At 36.0% G+C, this 15,162-nt stretch overlaps 1 protein-coding gene across 3 annotated transcripts in view; it reads left to right on the top strand.

Annotated features, from left to right (window-relative positions):
• Positions 1-15,162, top strand: part of NCOA3 (nuclear receptor coactivator 3) — a 105,614-nt gene that overhangs the window by 44,726 nt on the left and 45,726 nt on the right. For 2 of the 3 annotated variants that reach the window (XM_031433656.2, XM_031433653.2), the window contains exon 2: positions 9,186-9,267. The exons of the other annotated variant lie outside the window; for it this stretch is intronic. The gene's annotated coding sequence lies outside the window, so the exon portion shown is untranslated. The remainder of the gene's footprint in view (positions 1-9,185; positions 9,268-15,162) is intronic. 3 annotated transcript variants of the gene reach the window in all.

Here is a 15,162-nt window from a genome sequence, read left to right as displayed (position 1 = left end):
CCTGAATTAAAAATTAGGCTGAATGACTTGAGTCTAGACCACTTTAATTTTAAGAGTTTTTGTGTTTGTTTTTTATTTTGTTGCTTTTCTCTATTTTCCTTCTCTATTGTTTGCTAGCCAGTTAGCTGTACTTTCTTGCTGTTATTAATGCTTTTATTGCTTCTAATAGTCTCTCCCTTCTAGTTTGCTGTGAGTGTGGGAAGCCAGGTTACCCACAGTTCTAATAAGTTGGGCTTAAACGACAAACTCATGTGAGGCCTTGTCATGATTTTGCACTTTAGACATGGCTTTTCCTGACAGTGTTGGTGACAGCGAGAATCTCAGTCATTCAGTTGTCATAACTGCCCTTTAAGATAGATATGGCAAGAGATGTTATCTCTAATTTATAGAGAAGAAATGGGTGGTGGTAGTAACATAGTAATTAGGAGAGCTGGAATTTGAATCTTTTTTCTCTCTAAATCTATTGAATAATCATTGCTTTTAGTAATATTCCTTTGTGCCATCCATACCTAATAATACATTCTAGAAAGCTATGTCGTATACTGGCTTTAAATACGGTTCTTTAATTGATTTTATTAAGCATAAGTTTTAAAATGAAGCACGCTACTAGCACATAATTTTCACGTTCCCATTAGTCTGCAGTGTGGGTCCCAGACCAGAAGTGGGATGAAGATTGAGAATGTTGAACTTAATGATAATAAAATAGATACTTGATAAGTATTAATTTCATTATCTATCAGTACTATTATATACAGTGCTATCTGCCTGGAATCCTTTTAGCACGGTTGGTTCCTGTCAGCTCTCAGGTTAAATGTTGCATCTTTAGAGCACCCTTCCCTGACCTGAAATTACTTCCCTCTTCCTACGTCCCTTCTCTTCTATATCCTATTTATTTTTTTTATGGTACTTAGTCACTTTCTAGAAATATCTTGTGTATATGTTTGGTAACATCCAGAAAAATGTAACCTCTGTGATTTCAACCATTGTCCATCCTTAGGGCTTACCTTATCTGAAAACTAAGTGCTTAAGTCTTCCTTTGCCACCCCCATATCATATCTGGATATGATACATATGATCATATCATATCTGGAATATGATACAGTTTTCAGCAAACATTGTGAAATGACTGTAATGACCGTATTCGTCTTTTCACTTGAGAGGTATGGTTGAGGCTTGTAGTCTAATGTGCTTTTCAAACAGTAAGCATATAGCATAGTTCTATTATTGCTGATTAATAATACCATTTTATATGGTATACTACTTTCTATTTTTTTAAACAGAAATGTTCAATTATGGGATAGCCAGTCCATCCAGTTTGAAGCTGTAGAAAATAATTACTGGAATTTTTTTTTTTTTTTTTGAAACACTCTGTGACTCTTAAAGAGTGATTCTCAGACTTACGTCTATGAAGTACTCTGACAGAGCAAGGAGACATGCAGGCCAATATTTTGTTTGCTTTTATTTTATAGTCAGTATTTCCTTTTAGGTTCTATTTTTGTCACAGAAGCTGCATTAGTACAGGAAGAAGACTAGGCAGTTAGCTGCTGTACCCCCAGTTTGGTTTGTCTAGTTTGCCAAGTGAGGAACACATTGGGTGCTTGGATAAAACCAGGGGAGAAGAATGATTTAGTTGGAGATGTGAGGGAAGAATTGCACCCTGGTATGTGGCAAGAAGCTAGCTGCCTACTGTTTAACTCTATGTCTTGTTCCCAGTTATTTTTAGAATAACGCATTTGATGGAAAAAAAGTATAGAGGATAGGAGAAAATGAGGAAAAATTTATTCCCTCTCAGTGTTTCATAAGGTGTCCTGGAGAGGAGTATAAATAACTAATTTTAAACTTTGTCCATTTTTAGAGTTTGTTCCATCTCAAAGGCATGTGACTAGGTCTTGTTGAATTCCTGAATGCCTTTCTTTGCCATGCCCAGCTACTAGATTCTCTAAATTCAAGACTTCTCAAAGTAACTTTAGCTTAGTTGCCTTCCTTTTCCTAAGGTGATATAAGAAGCCCCTTTATATATACGTAAAACCCTGTGCACATTAAATAATAGCCCTTTCCTGCCAGTCATTGGAAGGTAAAAAATTTAAAAAAGAAAATCAAGCCATATCAGTTTGTTTGCACTTGAGCATCTAATATCTGTTTTTTTTTTTTTTTTTTTCTGTTATTGAAGTTACTGAACCAAAACTTCAATCAGAGTGAAAGGATGGGGAGTATAAGGGAAGGATAAAATTCTCAACTTACGTAGAAAATAGAAATATAATGGCTTTGAACACGTTGACAATTAAAGGCCAAGTTTTGTGTTTATTATACAACAGTTAGAAGCACATTGCTGATTATGTATCTCTGGAATATCATGGTTTAAGCATAACTCCCATTTGGTAGGTAGGAGGAATGAGGCACACAAAATCAGTCTAATTTACCCAAGGTTACGTAAAGACAGTTATAAGGGGCATGTAGATTTCCTGACTCTACCTAATATTTTAAGCGGTTAGTTGACATTTTATAGAACCTCAGAGAGGACAGGTGAAGTACTTAGTATGGTTTTCTAGCTGTACATAATAATTGCTCAGTTAAATCTTGCCGTTATTAAATTTTCAGGGAGGTTTGTTCTGGTTGCTGATAATGCATATCTTGATGATATGTTTGGGCACAGAGATACATTTGTGTTAATGTTGATAAGAAGAAAATTGTATTTCAGTACGAAACTTCTGCAAATATTTCACAATATATAGGCTTTTGTGTTTTGGATTTCTGCTTTCATGACTTTTAGGCCATGTTTGGTTTTAGATAAGATAAATTTGAATCTCTGATTTCATTTTCTTTAGGGGCCTGTTTCTACCTTTGTAGGCAGTTTGCATAGCAAGTACAGGTTGTACTGTGTAGAATGCTAAGTTTACTTCAGTGTCTGGTATTAGATGATTTGTATAGTATTAAGTGAAATGTTTTAATGTATAGAAGATGCTTTTGATATACTTTTGACATGAGTATTATATATACTGATTAATTTTCTGCTTTTAAATGTTAAGGAGTGGGAATATTTTAATCTTTATATGCCAGGAGTTCTGGGATCTTCCAGTTCCCCTCTCCTTTTATAGCTGCTGGTGGAGATGGAAGCCTAGTGCAGTGTTAATAAATGCCATCACCCATTCCCTTCCCCCAGCCTTACGCAGGAGCCTAGTTTGCCTGCAGCTGCAATGGTAGGCATCTTTCAGGAAGTGACCTTGGCTTGTATTAATCAAATTCAGAACACACAAAAAGCTTCTTGCTAACATGCTGACTTGATGTAAAATTTTATCGCATCCATTTTCTTTCAAAATGAGGCCATCTTGTAAAAAGAAGATATACAGAAGACTCTTCTAATTTAATACTAAAAAAGCTTCTGCAAGCCATGTTTAAAGAAAAAAAACATAGATTTTAAAAGTGTAGACTTTTTATAGACAAACATGCATAAACTTAAATCATGAAGGTTTGGGAGTTACTAGAAAATTACTTGTTTTAACGCTGAATTAAAAAAAGACCCTGTATTAGCATCAAGTTTATTTACTATCTTAACAACTACATTAAATTGCTATGGAAAATTTATACACTAGGAATGTATTTTGGGGCCCTTTAGCTTTTATATATTATAAGTAAAATACTTTTGTATATTGGTTATCTTTGGGTGTTCAGAAATAACTGGTGTCTTACTTTGCTGGTTTGGGTAAGAAAACTAATATCCTACATGAAATCATTTGCTTAGGTAGTGGTAATACCTACAGGGGCTTCTAAATATGACTTAAATTTAAGTCGGACTGCTAAAATTAGTGAGAAATATTGCTAACTATAAATTATCACATCCGTTTATTTGGTATTTAACTGATCATTATGATAGAGCAGTTAATGTTGCTGTTTCACTTTTATCATGTAATGCTTCAAAGAAATCTAGTTTTTATGTATAGGATAGTTAAGGTATGTATCTTACAGATCTTCATTTTAACCTTGCTCAGTGTTAAATGTAGAATGTTGGAAAACGAGTATTTTTTGGATTAGTTTATTGATGTTTTCTGAATTTGGGGGAAATTTACATAAAAATGAATTAGCAGCTGTGCTATTGCCTAGGGGTTCACTCATGAGTTTGTGGTATATAGGAATCACTTCTGGGTACTGAAGTGTTTTGGAGGAGAAATATAGGAAAAGAGAGCTTAAACCTTCGGGGCTGTACCTGCATTTTGGTTGATGTACAGTGTGAAAAGTACATATATGTTGCATGTTTATATTAATGATTTGGAGAAGAGGTGCGGAATGTATGCAAATAAAAATTTGGGGTTAGATAAATACTTTAAATGTCTTCAATATCTGAGTTATTTTTAAAGCATTTATTGGAAATACAACCAGCATTATCTTTATTGTATTGTAAATTGTTCTTAGAATTTTGCAACCTCATGGAGATAAATCTCTTTTTAACCTGCCTAAGTTCACTCTTTGTCTTGATATCAGCATTAGTGACTGGTTTGTTAGATACTACAGGATAAAGAAACTGATTTCAAGGAGAATTCCTCAATTATTTTTACCCTCAAATACCAGTTTAAAGTGTATAGTCTTAAATAAAATTGTCACCTTGAACTTTAAATGTTCTTTGCCTCTCTCCGGCGGCTACTACTCCGCCCCCCCTCTCCTTCCAAAAAAAGAGGGAAATGAGGAAGCCTTACAAGAAAGGGAATATATGCAGAGAAGGAATCCTGGTAGCCAATGAGTTAATGTTCATTTGCAGCCTGAGGGGTCAGCGTGCAGTCTCCGTTTCCTGATTGGCTGCTAAAAGGTGAAATTGAAACCACTGTAAACTTTTGACCCTGTAGCAATTCTTGTGGAACGCCTTCCACTGGTGGAGCCCAGAGCTTCAACTCACCTCTCCACCCAGCCCCTCCCACCCCCTTTCCTGTATTTATTTTGTGTGATCGTGCAGCACTGCATGCAGTTTTTCCAAGAGAGGGGGGAGAGGGAGGCTGAACAAGCACCAGCAAGCGGCTGGCTTCATGCCTGTTTTAGCAACCATGTCATTACTAACTACAACTCAGCCAGAGATATGGGGCCTGTTAATAAACTGGTCTGCTAACTGGATTTTTTAGTTTTCTCCTTAATCTCAAGGTAATTTAAAAATTGCAGAATGGTAATATTTACCGCCATTGTTCATCAGTGAATAGTATTGTTGTGTAAGCAAAATGTATGGCATAATTTCCTGAATATGTTGAGTTAAAAATAGCTTTCATTTTCAGCAACCTGTATATATCCCATTAATGCTTCCTATATCTCTTGTAATTTTTACACAAATGGCTAACGTTTTACAAAAGTTTTTCCTTCTTTGCCTTTGTTTTTTGTTACAGAGAAGCTCTAATGGTATTTTGGTTCTAACTATGGAAAATAATTGCAGAAATTATCTGTACATTAAAATTTTTTTTCCCCTTGGCTGAGGTAAAGGGTTTTGGATTTGTCTTGCATTCACATTTAAATAGTGCTTTACAGTTGTCACAGCAATCCTGTGAAAGACAGGGCTTTCCTCTCCTTTAATACTGTTGTCAGACTGTGTCTTTGACTTCTGGTCTTCCTTGTATCCCTGGAGTCTGGTGCAGTGTAGCATTTTGATGCTCAGCAAATGCTTACTGAATGAAACGTAATCTTCATTTTGGAAACTCTAGTGGCTATTTGTGCCTGCTTCTTTCCTAATTAATGGCAGAAAACATAATCTGTTTATAGTTCTGAGTGACAGTGCACCACCTGGCATCTAATAGGTGCACAGCAAATTTAATGCTTTTTACAAGGTCAGCTCAAGAATCTGGACTTCCAAAACCTAGGTTTTCTCAAACTAAGGCTTCTATTTTAACTGCATTATTTAAATTTTCAGGTTGACTCCACGTAGAACTAAATATTTATTAAAATTTATTAAATGACTGTAGAATAAGTTATTATAAATCATCTTGGTCCATTCTTGTTTATATCATAGGATAGATGGTAATGCATGGTTTTTTTTTTTAAACTCTGTCCTTACGTTACTATACAAATATATGCTGGAATTTTAAATTCTTGCCCCCCTTGTCAGAAGGATTATGGTATTTTAGAAAGTTTGTCATCATTGTATTGCCAGTGTTCTCTTGGATACCAAATACATTTTTACTTGTTTCCTTGAACACGTGATAATGGACTAAATAGTAAATTGTGAAAAAAATATTTTTTTACTGAGTTAAGTTTACACAGCTTTGAAAACAGTGGCACCTTTGTTGAAATTTTTATGTGATACTATACTTATATCTTTTTCTCCCCTTTCAGTATAGCTACGGATTGGCTGCATTTGAATGTTGCAAGTAAAATCTGTTATTACAGTTTTGACAAAGGGTGTATTTATCACTTGATAAATAATCTCAATTGCAAAAAAATCTTGAATTTGATTTGCACCAATATTATGTAACCTTTGAGTAACCTAACATTTAATTGGTGCGCAAACTTAATTCTGTAGTGCTTTGAAGATGAGCAGGCAACAGCTGGCTTTTCCCAAAGATGGTGATTCCCCATTGCTCCATGATTTTAGGGAACTGAGGAGGGAGTTCCTGGGAGCATCGCCGGCAGCTGCATGGGGAGAACAATGAGTGTAATATGATTAATAGTAGAGTTCTTGCTCCCTTCCATGTTCAACAGCAAAAGAAAAACACGTTTATAACATTCAGTGGCCTCTCTTTGTCCAGTTGGTGTCTCCAAGCTTCAGCGTTGTATAGTTTGGACTTTCCTCTTTGTCAACTCCCCTCCCCCAGTTTGATTCTTTGTTCTGGCCTCTAGGCACATCTCAGACTAGCTGTTAACAAAGCTCAGTTTGATCTTCCCCAAGCCCCTAGTAGCTTTCTAGTGATGCAGGTCTTGTTGTTCCTGCCCCTCTGCCCCAACCCCTTCCCCCCATATCTAATATTCTGGGGATGTGTCTTTTGATTTTTATGTTGGCATAACCTGATTTTGTATGTGTGATTGACTAAAGTCCAGATTATGAAAAGGGATAAAGATGAAGGTCAAAAATAGTCTCAGGAAATCTGTTATGACTTGCTTTTACAGAATCTTGGTTCTACACAGGGGCACTGCAGTTTCCCTACAGTTCCACACTTTATAGGATCCTGGCATAGGGTACTTTTTAGACCACCTACCTTTGCAGGTTCTTGAAAGTCAGTCATTTTGATTATTTGAGCTTCTGTCTAATTCAGCTACACACTTCTTGGGAGAAGAGAGTTTTATAGATGGTTTTCCTTCGTATCCTGGGGGTTTTGGGGTACAAATTGTCTAGGTCAGCATTCTTTTGGATAGTTCCCACCAGCAGTACAATAATACTAGAGTATTAATGGAGATTCTCTTGCTAATTTTCCAAATTAGGCAGCAGTACTTGTTTCCTGGGTCAGTCATTAGGGTACTAGGTACAGTCTGACTTAAATTCCTTTCCTGCCCACCCTCTTGTTCTCTAGGTACTAATGCCACCCCCAGGACCCCCCCCCCCCCCGGAAAAGGAGCAACAACAAGAGAACCATTTCTGAAGTGAAACTTAATTTAAAATTAGGGCCAGAAAATCTTGGATTTTCTTCACAGTAGTTCTGCCTACCTTTTCCCTCTTTACTGTTCTCTAATTAGAAATAAAAATTCAAGTTATAAAGCATTGAATTGATTTAAAAACTTAAACTAATGATTGTGTTTTTTAATTTCAGTGTACTTGGAAATTCTTGCAACATGTGTCAGTCTTGTTTGGCTAGTAACTGTTTTTATTTATTGAGCATTTATGTACTAGATACTAATAAGTAATTTAAGCATTTTCACGTAATCTTCTCAAGAGGCTTACTAGATGCGATCCCCATTTTAAGATGAGACTCTTTAAGATGAGGCTCAAAGATGTCTTAAGGGATACCTAACGAGGAAGTGAAAGAGCTAGCAGTTGATTCTAGATCGGGTGGACTCCAAAGCGTTTGCTCTTTATAACCATTATGCTAACCACTAGCGATACTACTGTGGATTGGAAAATGTAGTTTAAGAGCCAGCTTACCTTTGGCATGTATCTTTATAAGCTGGAGACAATACTGTGATTATCGATAGACATGTTACTAGATGTATGAGCTCTTTTTATAACTTGAGTTGCATGACACTGATAGACTGATACCTGCTTTTCCCTTTTTCAGCCACATATGATGTGCTTTCTATCCCTCCATCCTCAAACCCCTCCCCACTGTCTTCTCACCTTTAATTTGGGTTTCAGAAATGCAGCAGACCCTTCATATCATGTAGCTAGATTGTGGTAGGTTGTCCCCTATCTACTGCATACCCTGACTGTGATGTGTTTGTTACTTGGAACTTGTGAATATATCATTTTTCCTTTCATCCTTTTCCTAACCTGCTGATTCCAGTGTGACTCCTGTTAACTTCAGGGTATAGTTATGGTTGTTGTCTTGATATAGATACCTCTAGAATTAGCAGTAGTGAGACTGTTGCTTTATTGTTACATTTGGAAAATCGTAAGGTGAGGGTGAATGTTTTTATTGGCTCACTTTTCTGTTGCACTGGAGCCTGCTCCACATTTCCCCAAGTACAAAAGCCTGCTGTTCTATATGTTCGTGTATTTTATTGCAGATTATTTTGAAGAACTGCCTCTCATTTCCCTGTGTCCCATTTAAAATTATTTTTTGTTGGTGACTCAAATGATGCAGCCTGTTCTAGAGGGGAAGAAAATATCCAGGACTCTTTTTTTCCCCCTTTCTTCTTGCTTGCTTTATCCATCCATCTGGTGGGTATGTGTCTTTTTTGGACTTGGGTATTTAAGCATTAGCTTCTGACAGGATATTCATATAGTTTTAAATTACCCATCTGGTTTGATCACTTTTCAGAATTTGGAGCTGGTCGTCTTCATCCCCACTTTGCATTATCCATGTTTACACACTGTGACAGAATATATTGTGTAGTCAATGACTGATTTTTCTAAGCAGAAGTAGTAATATATGGCAAAATAAGGCATCAGCTCAAATTTGTAGGAAGAGGCCTCATACTTGATAGCTTCTTGTTGTTACTGTTCATTTCATATGTCCAGGGAAGGGAAAGATGGGAAAAGTTAATTTGTGTGTGACTAATAATCATATTTATATTAAGAAAAAGCAATAAAAGTCAACACCCTTTTTATTTTATTTTTTTGTTCTCAGGATCAAAATACTTGCTGAACAGTGGAGTCAGAGACCAATAAAAATAAACTCCCACTTGAACGTCATTTGACTGGTTAGCCAGGTAATTCAGCTTTACTTTGACTGGATCCTTTGTAATTTTCTGACTTCAGCCTTTTCTTTGATTTACGATTTAATCCTAAACTTGTTTTGTACAACGTGTTTTCCTCTTTAATGATAACATTAGTTGAATGGATAAAGGGTCTTGGAATGAGTGATTATGTATGTAGATTCTATTTACAAACGTAACTTTTTTGGGAATGATCAGAACTGTTTGTTACAGTTCAATATAAGACGCTACCACCCAACCACTTTTTCCTTCATATGAATATTTGCATGGCATTTAGTCAGAATCTGAATTAGCCTCACCTATTTTGATTATTTCATCTTGTAAAGATTAGTTTCCCCAGATGGCTTTTGCTGCTGGCATATAACATTTCGTCTAACTACTCTCCTAACTTTTATTACTGCATCAGAATAGGAAATATGAGAATAGAACAAATTATCTAATGGCTGAGAAAGTGGTTTTGCTTTGCTTAGTTACATTGCTTTTTGTGACTAACACCATCATTTTCTTGGTTAGCTAGGTTCGAAATCTGAGTTGTCTTTGAATCTTATTCTCCTTGATACATTTGGTAAACAGCCCTTATCTGGTTTTCTATTTTCATGTCTTCAGTATTTGTTCAACTTTCTGTTACTAATCTTAACTTCCTAGGCCAGGACCCCATCATTTCATGCTTGTGTTTGTCCAGATGTCCCTTTACAGCTTCTTATTACTATTTCTACCCACTTGAAAGTTTGCTAGAAATTTTTCTTAAATATATCCCTTTAATCAAGCCTCTCTTCTGTTCTCAGCTTTGTGCTACTCTTCCCTGGCTTACAGAAAAAAAGTACAAACTCCTTTGTCTTAAATTTGAAGCAGTCCTTTATCTGGGAATTTATCTATGTCTACAGCCTCAGCTCTTGTTATTTCTCTATAAACTCATTCAGTTACTTAAGATATATACCCATTATATCCTGAACGTAATAGAGCACTATCTCTAAAATATGTAGTATTCATACATAGTAGAAAAAACCCTTTATTTGGAGATAATTTCCAGTTTACAAAAGTTATAAAAATCTAGTATAAAGAACATCTAGATAATCTTCAGCCAGATTCTTCCTCTGGTTTTATTGTCTGTATTCATGTGTGCTCTTACTCTTCTTGCACTTGCATGCTCTCTGTCTCTTCTGAACTGTTTGAGGTTACATATGTTTAAGTTACTTATGGTGTGCTTTTTCCGTTAAATACTTTTGCTTTATTTCCTAAGAATAGGGTCGTTCTCATATAACCATTGTACAGTTGTCGACTTCATAAATGGACTTCAATACAAATCTGTTGCCCATCTTTCAGTTTTGTCAGTTGACCTAATACAGTCTCTTACAGCATTTCCCTTGGTTCCTGTAACAGAATCTAGTCTGGAGTCAGGTACTGCATGTAGTTACTATTTTTCTTTAGCCTCCTTTTCCCTGGAGTATTCCCACAGCTTTTCTTTGTTTCTTATGACATTGACATTTTTTGAAGAATACAACCCTTCCCCTCCCTTACAGTGTTCTCCATTTTACGTTTGTCTGAAATTTTCTTGCAATTAGAATGAGGTTATGGGTTCTTGGCTAGAATGCCACACAGGTGACGGGATACCCTGAGAAAGATGTATGACTTTTGGAGGCACGTGACGTCTTCTGTCCTTCATTGTCATGTTAATTTTGATACCTTGGCCAAAATGTTGCCAGATTTCTCCACTGTATAGTTTTTTTGGCCTTCTTTTGCAAGCAAGTAAGCGATTTGTGGGGAGACATTGATAATACCATGACTTTCATCACAGTTTGCCCTAGATTTAGTATTCATTGACTATTCTTTTCTTTTTTTCTTTTTTTATTGAATTATAGTCAGTTTACAATGTTGTGTCAGTGTCTGGTGTACAGCACAATTCTTCAGTCATACATGAATATACGATGAATATACGTATATTAATTTTCTTATTCTTTTTCACTGTGAGTTACTACAAGATATTGAATATATTTCTCTGTGCTATACAGTATAAACTTATCTATTCTATGATGATTCTTTTCTGATCTGATTTTTTTTACCGTAATGGTTCCAAAATGGACATTTTCTCATTCCTGCATTCCCTTCACACTTAACCAGTCTGCTTCCTGCGTTATTCAAGAGTCCTGTCTATTGGTGTAGGCTCATGATATTTCTGATTTTTGAATTGTTTGCAATTCAGTACTCAGTTGTTTTGATGCTCATTGTCCTAGGTTTGGACAGTAGAGCTCTGAATCATTCTCCTGTGTCCTTGTGGGGAGTAGTATTAGAGACTAAGGTCTCTGAGTGTCCTCACTGCTCCTGGGTTGTCTTCTCTTCTCGACCCCTTCAGTGGACAGAGCTGGGAAATATATGCATATTTATACACCTATGCGTACATAAACACACTTGTACATATATACATGTTCTTAGCAGCATGCATGTACATAGTTTAGAAATCATGAGTTTATGTCAGTATGTCCAGTTTCACTCCATGTCTACAGGGTTCTTTCTTTGCACCTCTCATTTCTTATTTTTGTGTCCCTTTTTATGCCATGAGAACCCTGGTTCCCAACATGTCAGTGCCTTTACTCATTTGCTGTATCCTGTAATACATCTAAAATAATTTCAGAATAGCTTTGCCCATTTCACTGCAGTAAACAAACTTACTTAAAGTGAGTGGAGAATTAGCATATAGTTCCCCACTTCCCCACAATCATCCTGCCAAAGACTGCGAGTAAATAAATGCTGTGTTCTCAGATTACTTGAGTTAGCCCTCCCTCCTCCTATCTACGCTGCTCTTCCCTCCCCATTTTTATTTCTCACCCTTACTTTCTGCATAATGTAGTTACGGTATTTGTTTGAAATGAAATTAGGTTTATTTATTTATATGCTTGAGTTTCAAAGTTTTTTTTTAAAATGCTCCTTCCCATTCTGATTAGTTTTATTTTTGATTATGTAGAATACAAACATGTTTTCAAAAGTCAAAATAGCACAAAAGATACACATTCCCTTCTGTATCCCTTCTACTCCATTTCCCCATTTCTCAGAGGTAACCACCTTCAGTGTTTCCCTGTGTTTCTTTGTGTAATGACCAGCAGATACATGTACGTTTTATTTTTTTCCTTTTGTTTATAAAAAGGTAGCATACTGTGTACATTCTTTTTGTGTTTAGCTCTTTTCACTTGCTAGTATCTCCTGGAAATGATGCCATACTATGCCAAAGGGATCTTTCCTGTTCATTTTTTAAAATTGTGGTAAAATTTACATAACATCTACTTTCTAACCATTTTTAAGTGTGCAGTTCAGTGGCATTAAGTACATTCACATTGTTGTGCAGCTGTCACCACCATCCATCTCCAGAACATTTTCATCTTTCTAGCCTGAAACTCTGTACCCTTTGAACAGTTCCTCATTCCCTCTTCTCCCAGCCTATCTCATTTATTTTTTACACAGATGTAGTTTCCATTATGTGCATTTACCACAGTTTATTCAGTTTCCTACGTATGAGTAGTTATCTATGTTGCTTCCAATATTTTTGCAATTAAAATTAATGCTGCAATGAATAACCTCGTGAATATGTATTTTCATATATTGTTGGGGTGTACGTTCAGGATAAATCCTTGGAAGTGTGATTGCTAGGTTGAAAGGTAAATGTATGTGTAGTTTTTGTTAGATATCGTCAAATTACACTCGGTAAGGATCGTACCACATGAATTCCCACCAGCCGTACATGAGAGAGCCTGTTTCCCCACAGTCAAGCTGCAAAGGTTATTTCACTCAGCATCCAGGTCATTGAGTATATCAGTAGTTTCTCTTTATTGTTGAGTAGTATTTCACTGGTTCCTGTTTCTGGCTATCATGAATAACACTTCTGTGGGCATTCAAGTACAAGTCTTTGGATTTTTTTCCCCCCGCTTGAGTAAATACACAGGAGTGCAATTGCAAAGGTCTTATGTTAAGTGTATGCTTATATTTATAAAAACCTGAGACTTTTCTAAAGTGGCTATACCATTTTATATTCTACCTGCAATATTATGAGAGTTTAAGTTCCACATGGTATCTCTCATGAAGTATCTGTTCAAATTTTGACCAGATTTTAAATTGGGTGGTTTGTTTTCTTACTTTATGAGTCTAAAATTATGTTTTGGATACAGATCCTTTTCAGATACATTTTGAGAGTATTTTCTTCTGGTCTTGGTCTTCCCTTTTTATCTTCCTAATTTTTTTTTTTTCCAGAACAAGCATTTTGAATTTTGAATGCAGTTAATCAGTTTTTTCCTCTAATGGTTAGTTTTTCTTTATGGGCTAAGACATCTTTGCCTACTGTAAGGTTATGAAGATTTTCTCCTCTGCTTTCTTGTTCTTTAGTTCTAGCTTTGTATTTAGGTCTGTGATCCATTTTTATTTAATATTAGCATATGGTGTGAAGAAAGGATTGCGGCTCAGTTTTTAAAATAAGGACATTACGTTCCACTTCTGTTTATTGAGAAGACACTCCTTTCCCCATTGCATTGCTTTAAGTAACTTAACCTACCAAATCTCTTTCTGGTCTTTATTGTGTTCCATTGATTTGTGTATCAGTCCTTATGCCTACATATATTGTCCTGATTATACTGCGACTTTATAGTGAGGTTTGGATGTAGGTAGTATGAGTCTTCCGACTTTTTCTTCTTAGTTGTGATTGCTCTGCGTAACGTCAATCTTTGCATTTTGACATAAATTTAGGATCAGCTTATTAGTCCCTACAGTCTTGTCAGTCACTCTTACAAACTGCACTAGTGCTGCTATGAACATTGGGGTGCATATATCTTTTTGAATTAGAGTTCCCTCCAGATATATGCCCAAGAGTGGGATTGCTAGATCATATGGTAGGTAAATTTTAAGATTTTTGAGGAATCTCCATGCTGTTTTCCATAACAGCTGCACCAAACTACATTCCCACCAACAGTGTAGGAGGGTGCCCTTTTTCTCCACATCCTCTCCAGCATTTATCATTTATAGACATTATAATGATGGACATTCTGACTGGTGTGAGGTGATACCTCCTGTACTTTTGATTTGCCTTTCATTGATAATCAGCAATATTGAGCAGTTTTTCATGGGTCAATTGACCATTTGTGTGTCTTTCTTGGAGAATTGCTTGTTTAGGTTTTCTGCCCATGTTTGGATTGGGTTTTTTATTACTAAGTTATATGAGCTATTTATATATTCTTGAAATTGAGCCCTTGTCAGTCGCATCATTTTCAAGTATTTTCTCCCATTCCGTAGGTTGTCTTTGTTTTACTTATGATTTCCTTTGCTTTGCAAAAGCTTGTAAGTTAAATTAGGTCCCATTTAGTTATTTTTGCTTTTATTTCTGTTGCCTGGGTAGACTGCCCTAGGAGAACATTGCTAAGATTTATGTCAGAAAATGTTTTGCCTATGTTTTCTTCTAGGAGGTTTATTGTGTCTTGTCTTACGTTTAAGTCTTTAAGCCATTTCGAGTTTATTTCTGTGTATAGTGTGAGGAGTGTTCTAACTTTATTGATTTACATGCTGCTGTCCAGTTTTCCCAGCACAGTTGCTGAAGAGACTGTCTTTTCTCCATTGTATATTCTTGCCTCCTTTGTCAAAGATTAATTGACTGTAAGTCATTGGGTTTATTTCTGGGCTCTCTATTCTGTTCCATTGATCCAGATGTCTGTTTTTGGCCAAGACCACACTGTTTTGATTACTGTAGCTCTGTAGTATTGTCTGAAGTCTGGGAGGGTTATTTCTCCAGCTTTGTTCTTTTCCTTTAGTATTGCTTTGGCAATTCTGGGTCTCTTGTGATTCCATATAAATTTTAGGATTCTTTGTTCTAGTTCTGTGAGAAATGTCCTGGGTAATTTGATAGGGATCACATTAAAT

This window comes from Camelus dromedarius, chromosome 18, assembly GCF_036321535.1.
Source record: "Camelus dromedarius isolate mCamDro1 chromosome 18, mCamDro1.pat, whole genome shotgun sequence".
Taxonomy (NCBI): Eukaryota; Metazoa; Chordata; class Mammalia; order Artiodactyla; family Camelidae; genus Camelus; species Camelus dromedarius.
Note: the sequence above shows the minus strand (reverse complement) of the source record. Positions and strands in the feature narration are given on the sequence as shown.